General features: G+C 47.2%; 7 non-coding genes and 2 pseudogenes across 7 annotated transcripts; 2 read left to right on the top strand and 7 right to left on the bottom strand.

Annotated features, from left to right (window-relative positions):
• Positions 1 to 5,433: 5,433 nt before the first annotated feature.
• On the top strand, positions 5,434 to 5,597 carry LOC135016855 (U1 spliceosomal RNA). The gene has a single exon (XR_010214844.1). It is a non-coding gene; the product is annotated as a U1 spliceosomal RNA (small nuclear RNA).
• Positions 5,598 to 5,749: 152 nt separating this feature from the next.
• LOC135016849 (U1 spliceosomal RNA) lies at positions 5,750 to 5,891 on the top strand (annotated as a pseudogene).
• An 8,631-nt stretch (positions 5,892 to 14,522) lies between these two features.
• Positions 14,523 to 14,686, bottom strand: LOC135016867 (U1 spliceosomal RNA). The gene has a single exon (XR_010214853.1). It is a non-coding gene; the product is annotated as a U1 spliceosomal RNA (small nuclear RNA).
• Positions 14,687 to 15,341: 655 nt separating this feature from the next.
• LOC135016858 (U1 spliceosomal RNA) lies at positions 15,342 to 15,504 on the bottom strand. The gene has a single exon (XR_010214847.1). It is a non-coding gene; the product is annotated as a U1 spliceosomal RNA (small nuclear RNA).
• Positions 15,505 to 15,656: 152 nt separating this feature from the next.
• On the bottom strand, positions 15,657 to 15,820 carry LOC135016845 (U1 spliceosomal RNA). Its single transcript, XR_010214836.1, has one exon. It is a non-coding gene; the product is annotated as a U1 spliceosomal RNA (small nuclear RNA).
• Positions 15,821 to 16,494: 674 nt separating this feature from the next.
• On the bottom strand, positions 16,495 to 16,657 carry LOC135016852 (U1 spliceosomal RNA). The gene has a single exon (XR_010214842.1). It is a non-coding gene; the product is annotated as a U1 spliceosomal RNA (small nuclear RNA).
• Positions 16,658 to 16,809: 152 nt separating this feature from the next.
• On the bottom strand, positions 16,810 to 16,973 carry LOC135016844 (U1 spliceosomal RNA). Its single transcript, XR_010214835.1, has one exon. It is a non-coding gene; the product is annotated as a U1 spliceosomal RNA (small nuclear RNA).
• Positions 16,974 to 17,644: 671 nt separating this feature from the next.
• LOC135016848 (U1 spliceosomal RNA) lies at positions 17,645 to 17,807 on the bottom strand. Its single transcript, XR_010214839.1, has one exon. It is a non-coding gene; the product is annotated as a U1 spliceosomal RNA (small nuclear RNA).
• Positions 17,808 to 17,959: 152 nt separating this feature from the next.
• On the bottom strand, positions 17,960 to 18,080 carry LOC135016859 (U1 spliceosomal RNA; annotated as a pseudogene; the record flags this gene model as incomplete).

The raw sequence follows: 18,080 nt of genomic DNA, 5'->3' as shown, positions 1-18,080 counted from the left end.
TGGAGCTGTTACAGTGCCCAGCTGCTGCAAGAAATCAGCTTGAATGCTTCAGGGGATGGGGCATGGCCAACATGAGCCCCACACCAAAGGAGGGTGGGGGTGTTTAATGTGAACTAGGGGTCATCCAAGCACTGCAAAAGGCCGCCATGCCCTGCATGCCCCTTTTCTCTTTTCATATGCAGATGAGGGTTCCAGTCAACTTTGGCCCACTGCTTGGATAACATCACCGTATGCAAATCCGTCTGCTGCAGACCTTCCCCCAGGAATGCTTGTACTAGTTGTTGCATATGGTGCTTCAGTATTAGGCAGCCTTCCGCCCTCCCATGTTCATCTGAAAAGATGTGGTCTCCCTGCAGTTGTTGTCCCCAGACGAGAGTTCCCTTGTGCTTCCTCAGTTGAATCTCCTTAACTTGACGGGGGAGGGGCTGCCCGAGCAGCCACCCTCCCCAGCCCTATCCCAACTCATCCTTATTTTGCATATGAGATCTCTTGATCATGAAGATTGTTCTCACAGGGTGAGGTTCATCCATTATATTTTAAAATAGGAAGGTACAAATTACATATTTGAATTGCATCTATGTGCTGGATTCAAATGTCCCCCCCCCCCTTCCTTTCTCAATTGTGCCCGTCAGCAGCTATTCTAAGGTTGCTGCCAATGGGTGTGACACATTAATTTCTTCTGTGGGGTACACTGGACTCCACAAGGATTCACATTGGGGTGTAGAGTAGGATCTTGATCTGAGGCACCAACCGGCTCAAAGCTTTTGACTGTTCCCAAGAAGCTCAGTGCATTCTCCTCTATAACCCCGCTTCCATGAACAGGGAGCTCAGTTTGTAGTTGGTGCCTTCAGTAGCAGGCCAATTAACAGGGGCCTGCCTCAGGCAGCCTATTCTTAGCTATTAATTTTAACAAGAAAAGAAGAACTTGTTTTATGAGAATCTACAAGGGCTGCAGCAGGCTAGGTCTAATAGACATCTTTACTGCAGCTTCATCACTCCCAGCGGCGCTGTATACTCCCGTGCCCTGGTTGCTGGGTCACTGCAGCGGAGGCTCCGGTTTCATCCTAAGGTCAGTCACACACACACCACCCTTCCGGATCACGAGGCCGCTGATGAAGGGGAGCGAGGCCGTAGGGGGTGGGCCGTGTGCGCACTGCGGTGGACACTGATTACTGGGCAGCCGCTCCACTAGCCACCAGGTACAGTTAAGGAGCACAGGTCTGGGGTTTTTTCTCCTATATTAACCCAATTTTGTACTGCCCGCAGCGCATTGTGATAGGGCCTGATTCAGGTTGGATTGCAATCACAATAAGCGATCCAACTGCAAAAATTGCTAAGAGCATACGCATGTGCCTGCATTTTCTGCGGCACCCCGCAGAGAATGTGATCGCCTCTGCCTGTCAATCGGGGCGGGGAAGGGGGGGAGAGGTGGGTCAGCAACACTCCATTTCCAAGTCAGGGATGGAGCGGTGCGGGGGCAAGGCTTCAAAATGGGGTCTGCAATGGAGGAGACACAGGGGGCGTGGTCACAGCGGCTGTATGACATCACATTCAGCCGCTGTGATCACAAAAATGGTGGCGGCTTCCTGCGCGCACATACAGTCTGCACCAGCAGGAGCCTACACCATTTTTTATGATCACGCTGAACTGCAGTGCGACTGCAATTATAGCATGGTCAAGAAGGGAGGCGTCATGCTGGGTGGCCATGCCCTGTCACTGTGCAGGAGCCAGCACCGCTTACACACTAGTCCCCGGGTGCAGCCCCCAACCCCCGGGACACCCGGAGCAACAAAATGTAGATTCAGGCCACCAGGCCACGCCCCTACCTATGAAACCATGCCTCCTTTTTACCATTGCGCTGCTTATCTGCGCGCACTGCATTACAATCTCCCTCGCCACCTCTCTGGGTGTCACCAGTGATAGTGACACCTCTGCCATGCTTGTAGCAGCTGGTCCTAAGATCTACGCCTCAAACCCTGAGTGTTTGCCCTTGTGACTTGTTGATCATCATAGCGAAGCAGATGCTTACAGAAAACTGCAGGGGCTTAGATTGAAAATAAAAAAATTGATGGGTATAAGGTAGAGAGGAGCGGGTTCGGTTCTCCGAGAACCGAATTCCCCACGAACTCCACGTGGTTTACACTGGTCCAAGGCAGGCTCGGTTGTTCCCGCCTGACTCGGAAAACCTGAACAAGGGAAAATGTCATCATCCCGCTGTCGGATTCTCGCGAGATTCGGATTCCATATAAAGAGCTGCGCGTTGCTGCCATTATTACTCGTGCATTGAAGAGAGAGCGGAGAGGACGTGGCTATGTTCTCTCAGTGGAAATCTCAATATCAGTGCTCAGTATCAGTGGTTACTTATTGCTGCTCAGTAATACTAGTAGTGTGTCTCTCCTGCTCAGTGTCAGTTCTCAGTAGTATCCTCATCAGTGCTCAGTATCACTGCTCATTGTCTTGTGCTGCATTGTGGTGCTCAGCATACTACAGTACATTACTAATAGTCCGGTGCTGCATCTTGCTGCTCAGTGTCAGTTCTAGTATCCTCATCAGTGCTCACTATCACTGCTCATTGCATTGTGGTGTTCTGTATACTACAATGACATAGTAATATAGTAACATAGTTTTTGAGGTTGAATAGAGGCAAATTGCCCATCGTGTTCAACCTGTTTTAAGTTGTGATGATTCTACATACTTGCTGAATAATGTTTTATGACTAGTTAGCTACTATAACTCATGTTACCCCCGGATTAACCATGTTGATATTTTAAGTATTATAACCTTGGATAGCTTTTTCATTCAGAAATGTATCCATTCCTTTTTTAAATCCAATTACAGAGTCCGCCATTACCACCTTCCCTGGCAGGGAATTCCACATCCTGATTGCCCTAACAGTGAAGAAACCTTTCCTCCATTGCGTTCTGAACTTTCCTCCAGTCGCAGCGAGTGATCACGTGTTCTTTTAATAAATAATTCCTCTGATAACTCTTTGTTATGTATCTTTACATATTTGAAGATATTAATAATATCTCCTCTTAGGCACCTCTTTTCTAGTGTATAAATATTCAGCCTAGTAAGTCTTTCCTTATAGTCCAGTACTTTTAGGCCTTTAATCAATTTAGTCTTCAGGATCTCTTACACTTCCATGAGCAGCAGAGTAGTGCAATGGAAGCATGCTGGGCCCATAACCCAGAGGTCGATTGATCGAAACTATCCTCTGCTATGTGCATTTTTTTTTTTATAATTAAAGTAATCAAAAACTGGGATTGATATTTTGGCTCTTTTATTTTTACTTAAAGTACAATAACTTTTATCATTTTAATTTGTTTTAATAGTATATTGACAGCATTGTTTTCTTTAAAAAATCCACTTAATTTTCTTCACCCTATTACTGAAATGGTAATTGACAAAAACAAACTACATTGTCACCAGAAGAGCAATGCAAAATGTACAAGTGATATATGAAAATCATCTTCCATCTTGAATTTCAATGATGCATTGGGACAACAATTTGTGAGAAACATCTTCACCCATAAAGAAAGATTTTCTTAATTCCTTACCTGTGTGCTGATTAGATATCACCTTGTTTTCACATTAAACAGACTTCCCCATGAGGAAGCAGCAATGATGCAGTGACGTTTCCTGGTGTCAACCTGTATTATTTCAGTAGACATTGAAATGAGGATGCATCTTTGATGCCTTTCCAATGAAGCAAGTTTAATTCAGTAATAGGTGAAAAACCATTCCTACAAAGGTGTTAATCAGAGACTTGGCTTTGTGGACACTTTTCAGAGAGCAAATTTGTTAGCATAAACATAAAATCAGAAAATGAAGAGCTGTTTAATCACTCAATTGGACTTTTCTGCCAGCATAATTTTTTTTCTCTGCAACCCACTGCTAAATTGTGCTTCCTAGCTGTTTTTTTATAAAATCACGTAATCAAATCTAACTCTGATTACATCAGAGAAGGCCAGGTACCCTACACCATAAGGGGGGTTTTTGAAATTTTGACTTGTCTACTTAAAGATCACCAAGATCTGATTACAAGGTCAATTACATCCCTGGGTGGGATTGAACCACCAACCTTTTGGTTAATAGCCAAACATGCTAACCGATTGCGCCACAGATACACCTTGCAAAAGTCAATACTGACAAAGGCTAATAAGCATTCATCTAGAACGTTTCCTAGAAAAACTTTAAAAAGTCAATAATCTGGAGAATTTTTGTAAGAAACACATTGGTACTTTCCCATGATGAGTGAGTGCTTCAGGATTTCTTGCACTTACATGGGCTATTAACCAAAAGGTTGGTGGTTCAATCCCACCCAGGGATGTAATTGACCTTGTCAACAGATTTTGGTGATCTTTAAGTAGACAAGTCAAAATTTCAAACCCCCTCTTATGGTGTAGGGTACCTGGCCTTCTCTGACGTAATCAGAGTTAGATTTAATTAAGTGATTTTATAAAAAACAGCTAGGAAGCACAATTTAGCAGTGGGTTGCAGAGAAAAAAACAACATTTTAAACCTACCGGTAATTTTTTTTTCTCGTAGTCCGTAGAGGATGATGGGGACTCCGTAAGGACCATGGGGGATAGACGGGCTCCGCAGCAGACATGGGCACTTTAAGAAAGACTTTTGATCGGGTGTGCACTGGCTCCTCCCTCTATGCCCCTCCTCCATACCTCAGTTAGAGAAACTGTGCCCAGAGGAGACGGACAGTACGAGGAAAGGATTTTTGTTGATCCAAGGTCAAGATTCATACCAGCCACACCAATCACACCGTATAACTTGTGATATACTACCCAGTTAACAGTATGAAAACAACATAGCATCAGTCCAAGACCGATGAAAACTAACATATAACCCTTATGTAAGCAATAACTATATACAAGTCTTGCAGAAGTAGACCGCACTTGGGACGGGCACCCAGCATCCTCTACGGACTACGAGAAAAAGATTTACCGGTAGGTTTAAAATCTTATTTTCTCTTACGTCCTAGAGGATGCTGGGGACTCCGTAAGGACCATGGGGATTATACCAAAGCTCCCAAACGGGCAGGAGAGTGCGGATGACTCTGCAGCACCGATTGAGCAAACAGGAGGTCCTCCTCAGCCAGGGTATCAAACTTATAGAACTTTGCAAAGGTGTTTGAACCAACTTTGACCCACTGCTTGGATGACATCACCATATGCAAATCCATCTGCGGCAGGCCTTCCCCCAGGAATGCTTGAACTAGTTGTTGCATTTGGTTTGTTGTTTGGGGGTGCTTCAGTATTAGGCAGCCTTCTGCCCTCCCATGTTCATCTGAAAATATGTGTTCTCCCTGCAGTTGTTGTCCCCAGATGAGAGTTCCCTTGTGCTGCCTCAGTTGAATCTCCTTTACTTGACAGAGATGTGCCTGAGCAGCAGCCCTCCCCAGCCCTATCCCAAATCATACTTATTTTGCATAGGAGATACCATGGTCATGAAGATTGTTCTCCCAGGGTTAGGTTCATTCATTGCATTCTGGGTATGCTGACCCCTGTGATTTCCCCAAATGTGGGAAACTCAACTGCATTATTTGTGGTAGTGGGGGACTGTGTTTGTGCTTTCCTCTGGTCAGCTCTGGTAAAAGTCAGATTTCTTTGTCTCAGATCTTCCTCTAGCCTTGTTCTTCTTTCGAGAGTTCCCTTGTGCTGCCTCAGTTGGATCTCCTTCACTTGACAGGGGGGTGCCCGAGCAGCGACCCTCCCCAGCTCTAGCCCAACTCCTACTTACCTGCCAGGTGAGATACTATGATCATGAAGATGCTTCTCCCAGGGCAAGGCTCACCCATTGCACTCTGGGTGTGCTGCCCCTGCGATTTCCCCAAATGTGGGAAACTTGACTGCATAATTTGTGTTTCCCCTGGTCGGCTCTCATATAATTCAGATCTCTTTGTCTCAGGTCTCTCTCCAGCCTAGTTTGCTGTCTGTTTCCACTTCTTTTTTCTTGAGCCCCTCCCTTCTATACCCTTGTGCACTATCCTGACTTCTCCCGTCTGCTTACTTTGTGCCTTCCAACGCACAATGCAAACTACAGGTAGTGCTGCAGGGCCCACACCCTTTTACTTGCTTTACAGAGCAGCTCTGGAGCTGTTACAGTGCCCAGCTGCTGCAAGAAATCAGCTTGAATGCTTCAGGGGCTGGGGCATAGCCAACATGAGCCCCACACCGAAGGAGGGTGGAGGTGTTTAATGCGAACTAGGGGTCATCCAAGCGCCGCAAAAGGCCGCCATGCCCTGCACACCCCTTTTTTCTTTTCATATGCAGACGAGGGTTGAAGCCAACTTTGACCCACTGCTTGGATGACATCACCATATGCAAATCCATCTGCTGCAGGCCTTCCCCCAGGCCGCAGAAAATGCAGGCACATGCGTATGCTCTTAGCAATTTTTGCAGTTGGATCACTTATTGTGATTGCAATCCAACCTGAATCAGGCCCTATTACCTATCACAATGCGCTGCGGGCAGTACAAAATTGGTTTAATATAGGAGAAAAACCCCCAGACCTGTGCTCCTTAACTGTACCTGGTGGCTAGTGGAGCGGCTGCCCAGTAATCAGTGTCCACGCCAGTGCGCACACGGTCCACCCCCTACGGCCACGCTCCCCTTCATCAGCGGCCTCGTGATCCGGAAGGGCGGTGTGTGTGTGACTGACCTTAGGAAGAAACCGGAGCCTCCGCTGCAGTGACCCAGCAACCAGGGCACGGGAGTATACACACGTGCATTGAGATTGATAGGGAGAGGACGTGGCTGGCGTCCTCTCCGTTTAGATTAGAAGATAGAGACGAGTGACATTTGATTTACTACTAATTTGGGGAGCAGTTGAACTTGTCAGGAGTACTCAGTAGTGCAGAGTTTTGCTGATAGTGACCACCAGTTTTATTATTTATAATCCGTTCTCTGCCTGAAAAAAAACGATACACATACCATATCTGTGCTCAGCCTCAGTGTGCTGCATGATATATCATCTATGTATATCTGACTGTGCTGAGTGCTCACTGCTCACACAGCTTAATTGTGGGGGAGACTGGGGAGCAGTTATAGCAGGAGTACAGTGCACACTTTTGCTGCCAGTGTGACCACCAGTATATTGTCTGCCTGAAAAAGTTAAACACTCCTGTGGTGTTTTTTTTTTATTCTATAAACGCATTCTGCTGACAGTGTCCAGCAGGTCCGTCATACATATATTATATAAATATTTATCTGCAGTAGTGTTATATTTTTTTTTTCATCTTTATCATCTCTATATTAGCAGACGCAGTACGGTAGTCCACGGCTGTGGCTATCTCTGTGTCGTCAGTGCTCGTCCATAATTGTATACCTACCTACCTGTGGTGGGTTTTTTTTTTTCTATCTTCTTCATACTAGTAGTTTAGGAGTCTACTGACAGTGTCCACCAGGTCCATCATTATATTATATACCTACAGTAGTAATATATTTATTATATTATCTATACTAGCAGACGCAGTACGGTAGTCCACGGCTGTGGCTATCTCTGTGTCGTCAGTGCTCGTCCATAATTGTATACCTACCTACCTGTGGTGGGGTTTTTTTTTTATCTTCTTCATACTAGTAGTTTAGCAGTCTGCTGACAGTGTCCACCAGGTCCGTCATTATATTATATACCTACAGTAGTAATATATTTATTATATTATCTATACTAGCAGGCGCAGTACGGTAGTCCACGGCTGTACCTACCTCTGTGTCGTCAGTGCTCGTCCATAATTGTATACCTACCTGTGGTGGGGTTTTTTTTTCTATCTTCTTCATACTAGTAGTTTAGGAGTCTGCTGACAGTGTCCACCAGGTCCGTCATTATATTATATACCTACAGTAGTAATATATTTAGTATATTATCTATACTAGCAGACGCAGTACGGTAGTTCACGGCTGTACCTACCTCTGTGTCGTCACTCGTCCATAATTGTATACCTAACTGTGGTGGGTTTTTTTTTCTATCTTCTTCATACTAGTAGTTTAGCAGTCTGCTGACAGTGTCCACCAGGTCCGTCATTATATTATATATACCTACAGTAGTTATATATATTTTTTTTTATATCATTAATTATCATCTCTATACTAGCAGACGCAGTACGGTAGGCCACGGCTGTGGCTATCTCTGTGTCGTCAGTGCTCGTCCATAATTGTATACCTACCTACCTGTGGTGGAAGTTTTTTCTATCTTCTTCATACTAGTAGTTTAGCAGTCTGCTGACAGTGTCCACCAGGTCCGTCATTATATTATATATACCTACAGTAGTTATATATATATTTTTTTTATATCATTAATTATCATCTCTATACTAGCAGACGCAGTACGGTAGTCCACGGCTGTAGCTACCTCTGTGTCGTCAGTCACTCGTCATCCATAAGTATACTAGTATCCATCCATCTCCATTGTTTACCTGAGGTGCCTTTTAGTTGTGCCTATTAAAATATGGAGAACAAAAATGTTGAGGTTCCAAAAATAGGGAAAGATCAAGATCCACTTCCACCTCGTGCTGAAGCTGCTGCCACTAGTCATGGCCGAGACGATGAAATTCCATCAACGTCGTCTGCCAAGGCCGATGCCCAATGTCATAGTACAGAGCATGTAAAATCCAAAACACAAAAGATCAGTAAAAAAAGGACTCAAAAATCTAAATAAAAATCATCGGAGGAGAAGCGTAAACTTGCCAATATGCCATTTACCACACGGAGTGGCAAGGAACGGCTGAGGCCCTGGCCTATGTTCATGGCTAGTGGTTCAGCTTCACATGAGGATGGAAGCACTCAGCCTCTCGCTAGAAAAATGAAAAGACTTAAGCTGGCAAAAGCACAGCAAAGAACTGTGCGTTCTTCAAAATCACAAATCCACAAGGAGAGTCCAATTGTGTCGGTTGCGATGCCTGACCTTCCCAACACTGGACGTGAAGAGCATGCACCTTCCACCATTTGCACGCCCCCTGCAAGTGCTGGAAGGAGCACCCGCAGTCCAGTTCCTGATAGTCAGATTGAAGATGTCAGTGTTGAAGTACACCAGGATGAGGAGGATATGGGTGTTGCTGGCGCTGGGGAGGAAATTGACAAGGAGGATTCTGATGGTGAGGTGGTTTGTTTAAGTCAGGCACCCGGCGAGACACCTGTTGTCCGTGGGAGGAATATGGCCATTGACATGCCTGGTGAAAATACCAAAAAAATCAGCTCTTCGGTGTGGAAGTATTTCAACAGAAATGCGGACAACAGGTGTCAAGCCGTGTGTTGCCTTTGTCAAGCTGTAATAAGTAGGGGTAAGGACGTTAACCACCTCGGAACATCCTCCCTTATACGTCACCTGCAGCGCATTCATCATAAGTCAGTGACAAGTTCAAAAACTTTGGGCGACAGCGGAAGCAGTCCACTGACCAGTAAATCCCTTCCTCTTGTAACCAAGCTCACGCAAACCACCCCACCAACTCCCTCAGTGTCAATTTCCTCCTTCCCCAGGAATGCCAATAGTCCTGCAGGCCATGTCACTGGCAATTCTGACGAGTTCTCTCCTGCCTGGGATTCCTCCGATGCATCCTTGAGTGTAACGCCTACTGCTGCTGGCGCTGCTGTTGTTGCTGCTGGGAGCCGATGGTCATCCCAGAGGGGAAGTCGTAAGACCACTTTTACTACTTCCACCAAGCAATTGACTGTCCAACAGTCCTTTGCAAGGAAGATGAAATATCACAGCAGTCATCCTGCTGCAAAGCGGATAACTGAGGCCTTGGCATCCTGGGCAGTGAGAAACGTGGTTCCGGTATCCATCATTACTTCAGAGCCAACTATAGACTTGATTGAGGTACTGTGTCCCCGGTACCAAATACCACCTAGGTTCCATTTCTCTAGGCAGGCGATACCAAAAATGTACACAGACCTCAGAAAAAGACTCACCAGTGTCCTAAAAAATGCAGTTGTACCCAATGTCCACTTAACCACGGACATGTGGACAAGTGGAGCAGGGCAGACTCAGGACTATATGACTGTGACAGCCCACTGGGTAGATGTATTGACTCCCGCCGCAAGAACAGCAGCGGCGGCACCAGTAGCAGCATCTCGCAAACGCCAACTCTTTCCTAGGCAGGCTATGCTTTGTATCACCGCTTTCCAGAATACGCACACAGCTGAAAACCTCTTACGGCAACTAAGGAAAATCATCACAGAATGGCTTACCCCAATTGGACTCTCCTGTGGATTTGTGGCATCGGACAACGCCAGCAATATTGTGCGTGCATTATATCTGGGCAAATTCCAGCACGTCCCATGTTTTGCACATACCTTGAATTTGGTGGTGCAGAATTATTTAAAAAATGACAGGGGCGTGCAAGAGATGCTGTCGGTGGCCACAAGAATTGCGGGACACTTTCGGCGTACAGGCACCACGTACAGAAGACTGGAGCAACACCAAAAACGCCTGAACCTGCCCTGCCATCATCTGAAGCAAGAAGTGGTAACGAGGTGGAATTCAACCCTCTATATGCTTCAGAGGATGGAGGAGCAGCAAAAGGCCATTCAAGCCTATACATCTGACCACGATATAGGAGGTGGAATGCACCTGTCTCAAGCGCAGTGGAGAATGATTTCAACGTTGTGCAAGGTTCTGCAACCTTTTGAACTTGCCACACGTGAAGTCAGTTCAGACACTGCCAGCCTGAGTCAGGTCATTCCCGTCATCAGGCTTTTGCAGAAGAAGCTGGAGACATTGAAGGAGGAGCTAAGACAGAGCGATTCCGCTAGGCATGTGGGACTTGTGGATGGAGCCCTTCATTCGCTTAACCAGGATTCACGGGTGGTCAATCTGTTGAAATCAGAGCACTACATTTTGGCCACCGTGCTCGATCCTAGATTTAAAACCTACGTTGTATCTCTCTTTCCGGCAGACACAAGTCTGCAGGGGTTCAAAGACCTGCTGGTGAGAAAATTATCAAGTCAAGCGGAACTTGATCGGTCAACAGCTCCTCCTTCACATTCTCCCGCAATTGGGGGTGCGAGGAAAAGGCTCAGAATTCCGAGCCCACCCGCTGGCGGTGATGCAGGGCAGTCTGGAGCGACTGCTGATGCTGACATCTGGTCCGGACTGAAGGACCTGCCAACGATTACGGACATGTCGTCTACTGTCACTGCATATGATTCTATCACCATTGAAAGAATGGTGGAGGATTATATGAGTGACCGCATCCAAGTAGGCACGTCAGACAGTCCGTACGTATACTGGCAGGAAAAAGAGGCAATTTGGAGGCCCTTGCACAAACTGGCTTTATTCTACCTAAGTTGCCCTCCCACAAGTGTGTACTCCGAAAGAGTGTTTAGTGCCGCCGCTCACCTTGTCAGCAATCGGCGTACGAGGTTACTTCCAGAAAATGTGGAGAAGATGATGTTCATTAAAATGAATTATAATCAATTTCTCCGTGGAGACATTGACCAGCAGCAATTGCCACCACAAAGTACACAGGGAGCTGAGATGGTGGATTCCAGTGGGGACGAATTGATAATCTGTGAGGAGGGGGATGTACACGGTGATGAATCGGAGGATGATGATGAGGTGGACATCTTGCCTCTATAGAGCCAGTTTGTGCAAGGAGAGATTAATTGCTTCTTTTTTGGTGGGGGTCCAAACCAACCCGTCATTTCAGTCACAGTCGTGTGGCAGACCCTGTCACTGAAATGATGGGTTGGTTAAAGTGCGCATGTCCTGTTTATACAACATAAGGGTGGGTGGGAGGGCCCAAGGCAATTCCACCTTGCACCTCTTTTTTCTTTTATTTTTCTTTGCGTCGTGTGCTGTTTGGGGAGTGTTTTTTTGAAGGGCCATCCTGCGTGACACTGCAGTGCCACTCCTAGATGGGCCAGGTGTTTGTGTCGGCCACTTGGGTCGCTGAGCTTAGTCACACAGCTACCTCATTGCGCCTCTTTTTTTCTTTGCGTCATGTGCTGTTTGGGGAGTGTTTTTGGAAGGGCCATCCTGCGTGACACTGCAGTGCCACTCCTAGATGGGCCAGGTGTTTGTGTCGGCCACTTGGGTCGCTGAGCTTAGTCACACAGCTACCTCATTGCGCCTCTTTTTTTCTTTGCGTCATGTGCTGTTTGGGGAGTGTTTTTTGGAAGGGCCATCCTGCGTGACACTGCAGTGCCACTCCTAGATGGGCCAGGTGTTTGTGTCGGCCACTTGGGTCGCTGAGCTTAGTCACACAGCTACCTCATTGCGCCTCTTTTTTTCTTTGCGTCATGTGCTGTTTGGGGAGTGTTTTTTGGAAGGGCCATCATGCGTGACACTGCAGTGCCACTCCTAGATGGGCCAGGTGTTTGTGTCGGCCACTTGGGTCGCTGAGCTTAGTCACACAGCTACCTCATTGCGCCTCTTTTTTTCTTTGCGTCATGTGCTGTTTGGGGAGTGTTTTTGGAAGGGCCATCCTGCGTGACACTGCAGTGCCACTCCTAGATGGGCCAGGTGTTTGTGTCGGCCACTTGGGTCGCTGAGCTTAGTCACACAGCTACCTCATTGCGCCTCTTTTTTTCTTTGCGTCATGTGCTGTTTGTGGAGTGTTTTTTGGAAGGGCCATCCTGCGTGACACTGCAGTGCCACTCCTAGATGGGCCAGGTGTTTGTGTCGGCCACTTGGGTCGCTGAGCTTAGTCACACAGCTACCTCATTGCGCCTCTTTTTTTCTTTGCGTCATGTGCTGTTTGGGGAGTGTTTTTTGGAAGGGCCATCATGCGTGACACTGCAGTGCCACTCCTATATGGGCCAGGTGTTTGTGTCGGCCACTTGGGTCACTGAGCTTAGTCATCCAGCGACCTCGGTGCAAATTTTAGGACTAAAAATAATATTGTGAGGTGTGAGGTGTTAAGAATAGACTGAAAATGAGTGGAAATTATGGTTATTGAGGTTAATAATACTTTGGGATCAAAATGACTCCCAAATTCTATGATTTAAGCTGTTTTTTAGGGTTTTTTGAAAAAAACACCCGAATCCAAAACACACCCGAATCCGACAAAAAAAATTCGGTGAGGTTTAGCCAAAACGCGTTCGAACCCAAAACACGGCCGCGGAACCGAACCCAAAACCAAAACACAAAACCCGAAAAATTTCCGGTGCACATCTCTAGTGGCCATGCCATGTCACTGTGCAGGAGCCAGCACCGCTCACACACTAGTCCCCGGTGCAGCCCCCAACCCCCGGGACACCCGGAGCAACAAAATGTAGATTCAGGCCACCAGGCCACGCCCCTACCTATGAAACCATGCCTCCTTTTTACCATTGCGCTGCTTATCTGCGCGCACTGCATTACAATCTCCCTCGCCACCTCTCTGGGTGTCACCAGTGATAGTGACACCTCTGCCATACTTGTAGCAGCTGGTCCTAAGATCTACGCCTCAAGCCCTGAGTGTTTGCCCTTGTGACTTGTTGATCATCATAGCAAAGCAGATGCTTACAGAAAACTGCAGGGGCTTAGATTGAAAATAAAAAAAATTGATGGGTATAAGGTAGAGAGGAGCGGGTTCGGTTCTCCGAGAACCGAATTCCCCACGAACTCCACGTGGTTTACACTGGTACGAGGCAGGCTCGGTTGTTCCCGCCTGACTCGGAAAACCTGAACAAGGGAAAATGTCATCATCCCGCTGTCGGATTCTCGCGAGATTCGGATTCCATATAAAGAGCTGCGCGTTGCCGCCATTTTTACTCGTGCATTGAAGAGAGAGCGGAGAGGACGTGGCTATGTTCTCTCAGTGGAAATCTCAATATCAGTGCTCAGTATCAGTGGATACTTATTGCTGCTCAGTAATACTAGTAGTGTGTCTCTCCTGCTCAGTGTCAGTTCTCAGTAGTATCCTCATCAGTGCTCAGTATCACTGCTCATTGTCTTGTGCTGCATTGTTGTGCTCAGCATACTACAGTACATTACTAATAGTCCAGTGCTGCATCTTGCTGCTCAGTGTCAGTTCTAGTATCCTCATCAGTGCTCACTATCACTGCTCATTGCATTGTGGTGTTCTGTATACTACAGTAACATAGTAATATAGTAACATATAGTAACATAGTTTTTGAGGTTGAATAGAGGCAAATTGCCCATCGTGTTCAACCTGTTTTATGTTGTGATGATTCTACATACTTGCTGAATAATGTTTTATGACTAGTTAGCTACTACAACTCATGTTACCCCCGGATTAACCATGTTGATATTTTAAGTATTATAACCTTGGATAGCTTTTTCATTCAGAAATGTATCCATTCCTTTTTTAAATCCAATTACAGAGTCCGCCATTACCACCTTCCCTGGCAGGGAATTCCACATCCTGATTGCCCTAACAGTGAAGATCATAGTATCTCACCTGGCAGGTAAGTAGGAGTTGGGCCAGAGCTGTGGAGGATTGCTGCTCGGGCACCCCCTGTCAAGTGAAGGAGATCCAACTGAGGCAGCACAAGGGAACTCTCGAAAGAAGAACAAGGCTAGAGGAAGATCTGAGACAAAGAAATCTGACTTTTACCAGAGCTGACCAGAGGAAAGCACAAACACAGTCCCCCACTACCACAAATAATGCAGTCGAGTTTCCCACATTTGGGGAAATCACAGGGGTCAGCATACCCAGAATGCAATGAATGAACCTCACCCTGGGAGAACAATCTTCATGACCATGGTATCGCCTATGCAAAATAAGTATGATTTGGGATAGGGCTGGGGAGGGCCGCTGCTCAGGCACATCTCTGTCAAGTAAAGGAGATTCAACTGAGGCAGCACAAGGGAACTCTCATCTGGGGACAACAACTGCAGGGAGAACACATATTTTCAGATGAACATGGGAGGGTAGAAGGCTGCCTAATACTGAAGCACCCCCAAACAACAAACCAAATGCAACAACTAGTACAAGCATTCCTGGGGGAAGTTCTGCAGAAGACGGATTTGCATACGGTGATGTCATCCAAGCAGTGGGCCAAAGTTGGCTGGAACCCTCATCTGCATATGAAAAGAGAAAAGGGGTATGCAGGGCATGGCGGCCTTTTGCGGCGCTTGGATGACCCTTAGTTCGCATTAAACACCCCCACCCTCCTTCGGTGTGGGGCTCATGTTGACAATGCCCCAGCCCCTGAAGCATTCAAGCTGATTTCTTACAGCAGCTTGGCACTGTAACAGCTCCAGAGCTGCTCTGTAAGGCAAGTAAAAGGGTGTGTAGTTTGCATTGTGCATTGGAAGGCACAAAGTAAGCAGACAGGAGGAGAAGTCAGGATAGTGCACAAGGGTATAAAAGGGAGGGGCTCAAGAAAAAAGAAGTGGAAACAGACAGCAAACTAGGCTGGAGAGAGACCTGAGACAAAGAGATCTGAATTATACGAGAGCCGACCAGGGGAAACACAAATTATGCAGTCAAGTTTCCCACATTTGGGGAAATCGCAGGGGCAGCACACCGAGAGTGCAATGGGTGAGCCTTGCCCTGGGAGAAGCACCTTCATGATCATAGTATCTCACCTGGCAGGTAAGTAGGAGTTGGGCTTGAGCTGGGGAGGGTCGCTGCTCGGGCACCCCCCTGTCAAGTGAAGGAGATCCAACTGAGGCAGCACAAGGGAACTCTCGAAAGAAGAACAAGGCTAGAGGAAGATCTGAAACAAAGAAATCTGACTTTTACCAGAGCTGACCAGAGGAAAACACAAACACAGTCCCCCGCTACCACAAATAATGCAGTCGAGTTACCCACATTTGGGGAAATCACAGGGGTCAGCATACCCAGAATGCAATGAATGAACCTCACCCTGGGAGAATAATCTTCATGACCATGGTATCTCCTATGCAAAATAAGTATGATTTGGGATTGGGCTGGGGAGGGCCGCTGCTCAGGCACATCTCTGTCAAGTAAAGGAGATTCAACTGAGGCAGCACAAGGGAACTCTCATCTGGGGACAACAACTGCAGGGAGAACACATATTTTCAGATGAACATGGGAGGGCAGAAGGCTGCCTAACACTGAAGCACCCCCAAACAACAAACCAAATGCAACAACTAGTGCAAGCATTCCTGGGGGAAGGCCTGCCGCAGATGGATTTGCATATGGTGATGTCATCCAAGCAGTGGGTCAAAGTTGGCTTCAACCTTCGTCTGCATATGAAAAGAGAAAAGGGGCGTGCAGGGCATGGCGGCCTTTTGCGGTGCTTGGATGACCCTTAGTTTTCATTAAACACCCCCACCCTCCTTCGGTGTGGGTCTCATGTTGGCCATGCCCCAGCCCCTGAAGCATTCAAGCTGATTTCTTGCAGCAGCTTGGCACTGTAACAGCTCCAGAGCTGCTCTGTAAGGCAAGTAAAAGGGTGTGGGCCCTGCAGCACTACCTGTAGTTTGCATTGTGCATTGGAAGGCACAAAGTAAGCAGACAGGAGGAGAAGTCAGGATAGTGCACAAGGGTATAAAAGGGAGGGGCTCAAGAAAAAAGAAGTGGAAACAGACAGCAAACTAGGCTGTAGAGAGACCTGAGACAAAGAGATCTGAATTATACGAGAGCCGACCAGGGGAAACACAAATTCTGCAGTCAAGTTTCCCACATTTGGGGAAATCGCAGGGGCAGCACACCCAGAGTGCAATGGGTGAGCCTTGCCCTGGGAGAAGCACCTTCATGATCATAGTATCTCACCTGGCAGGTAAGTAGGAGTTGGGCTAGAGCTGGGGAGGGTCGCTGCTCGGGCACCCCCCTGTCAAGTGAAGGAGATCCAACTGAGGCAGCACAAGGGAACTCTCGAAAGAAGAACAAGGCTAGAGGAAGATCTGAGACAAAGAAATCTGACTTTTACCAGAGCTGACCAGAGGAAAACACAAACACAGTCCCCCACTACAACAAATAATGCAGTCGAGTTACCCACATTTGGGGAAATCACAGGGGTCAGCATACCCAGAATGCAATGAATGAACCTCACCCTGGGAGAACAATCTTCATGACCATGGTATCTCCTATGCAAAATAAGTATGATTTGGGATAGGGCTGGGGAGGGCCGCTGCTCAGGCACATCTCTGTCAAGTAAAGGAGATTCAACTGAGGCAGCACAAGGGAACTCTCATCTGGGGACAACAACTGCAGGGAGAACACATATTTTCAGATGAACATGGGAGGGAAGAAGGCTGCCTAATACTGAAGCACCCCCAAACAACAAACCAAATGCAACAACTAGTGCAAGCATTCCTGGGGGAAGGCCTGCAGCAGATGGATTTGCATATGGTGATGTCATCCAAGCAGTGGGTCAAAGTTGGCTTCAACCCTCGTCTGCATATGAAAAGAGAAAATGGGCGTGCAGGGCATGGCGGCCTTTTGCGGCGCTTGGATGACCCCTAGTTCGCATTAAACACCTCCACCCTCCTTCGGTGTGGGGCTCATGTTGGCTATGCCCCAGCCCCTGAAGCATACAAGCTGATTTCTTGCAGCAGCTGGGCACTGTAACAGCTCTAGAGCTGCTCTGTACGGCAAGTAAAAGGGTGTGGGCCCTGCAGCACTACCTGTAGTTTGCATTGTGCATTGGAAGGCACAAAGTAAGCAGACGGGAGAAGTCAGGATAGTGCGCAAGGGCATAGAAGGGAGCAGCTCAAGAAAAGAGAAGTGGAAACAGACAGCAAACTAGGCTGGAGAGAGACCTGAGACAAAGAGATCTGAATTATACGAGAGCCGACCAGGGGAAACACAAATTATGCAGTCAAGTTTCCCACATTTGGGGAAATCGCAGGAGCAGCACACCCAGAGTGCAATGGGTGAGCCTTGCCCTGGGAGAAGCACCTTCATGATCATAGTATCTCACCTGGCAGGTAAGTAGGATTTGGGCTAGAGCTGGGGAGGGTCGCTGCTCGGGTACCCCCCTGTCAAGTGAAGGAGATCCAACTGAGGCAGCACAAGGGAACTCTCGAAAGAAGAACAAGGCTAGAGGAAGATCTGAGACAAAGAAATCTGACTTTTACCAGAGCTGACCAGAGGAAAGCACAAACACAGTCCCCCACTACCACAAATAATGCAGTCGAGTTTCCCACATTTGGGGAAATCACAGGGGTCAGCATACCCAGAATGCAATGAATGAACCTCACCCTGGGAA

This window comes from Pseudophryne corroboree, unplaced genomic scaffold, assembly GCF_028390025.1.
Source record: "Pseudophryne corroboree isolate aPseCor3 unplaced genomic scaffold, aPseCor3.hap2 scaffold_3021, whole genome shotgun sequence".
NCBI lineage: Eukaryota > Metazoa > Chordata > Amphibia > Anura > Myobatrachidae > Pseudophryne > Pseudophryne corroboree.
This window is presented reverse-complemented; position numbering and strand designations above follow the sequence as displayed.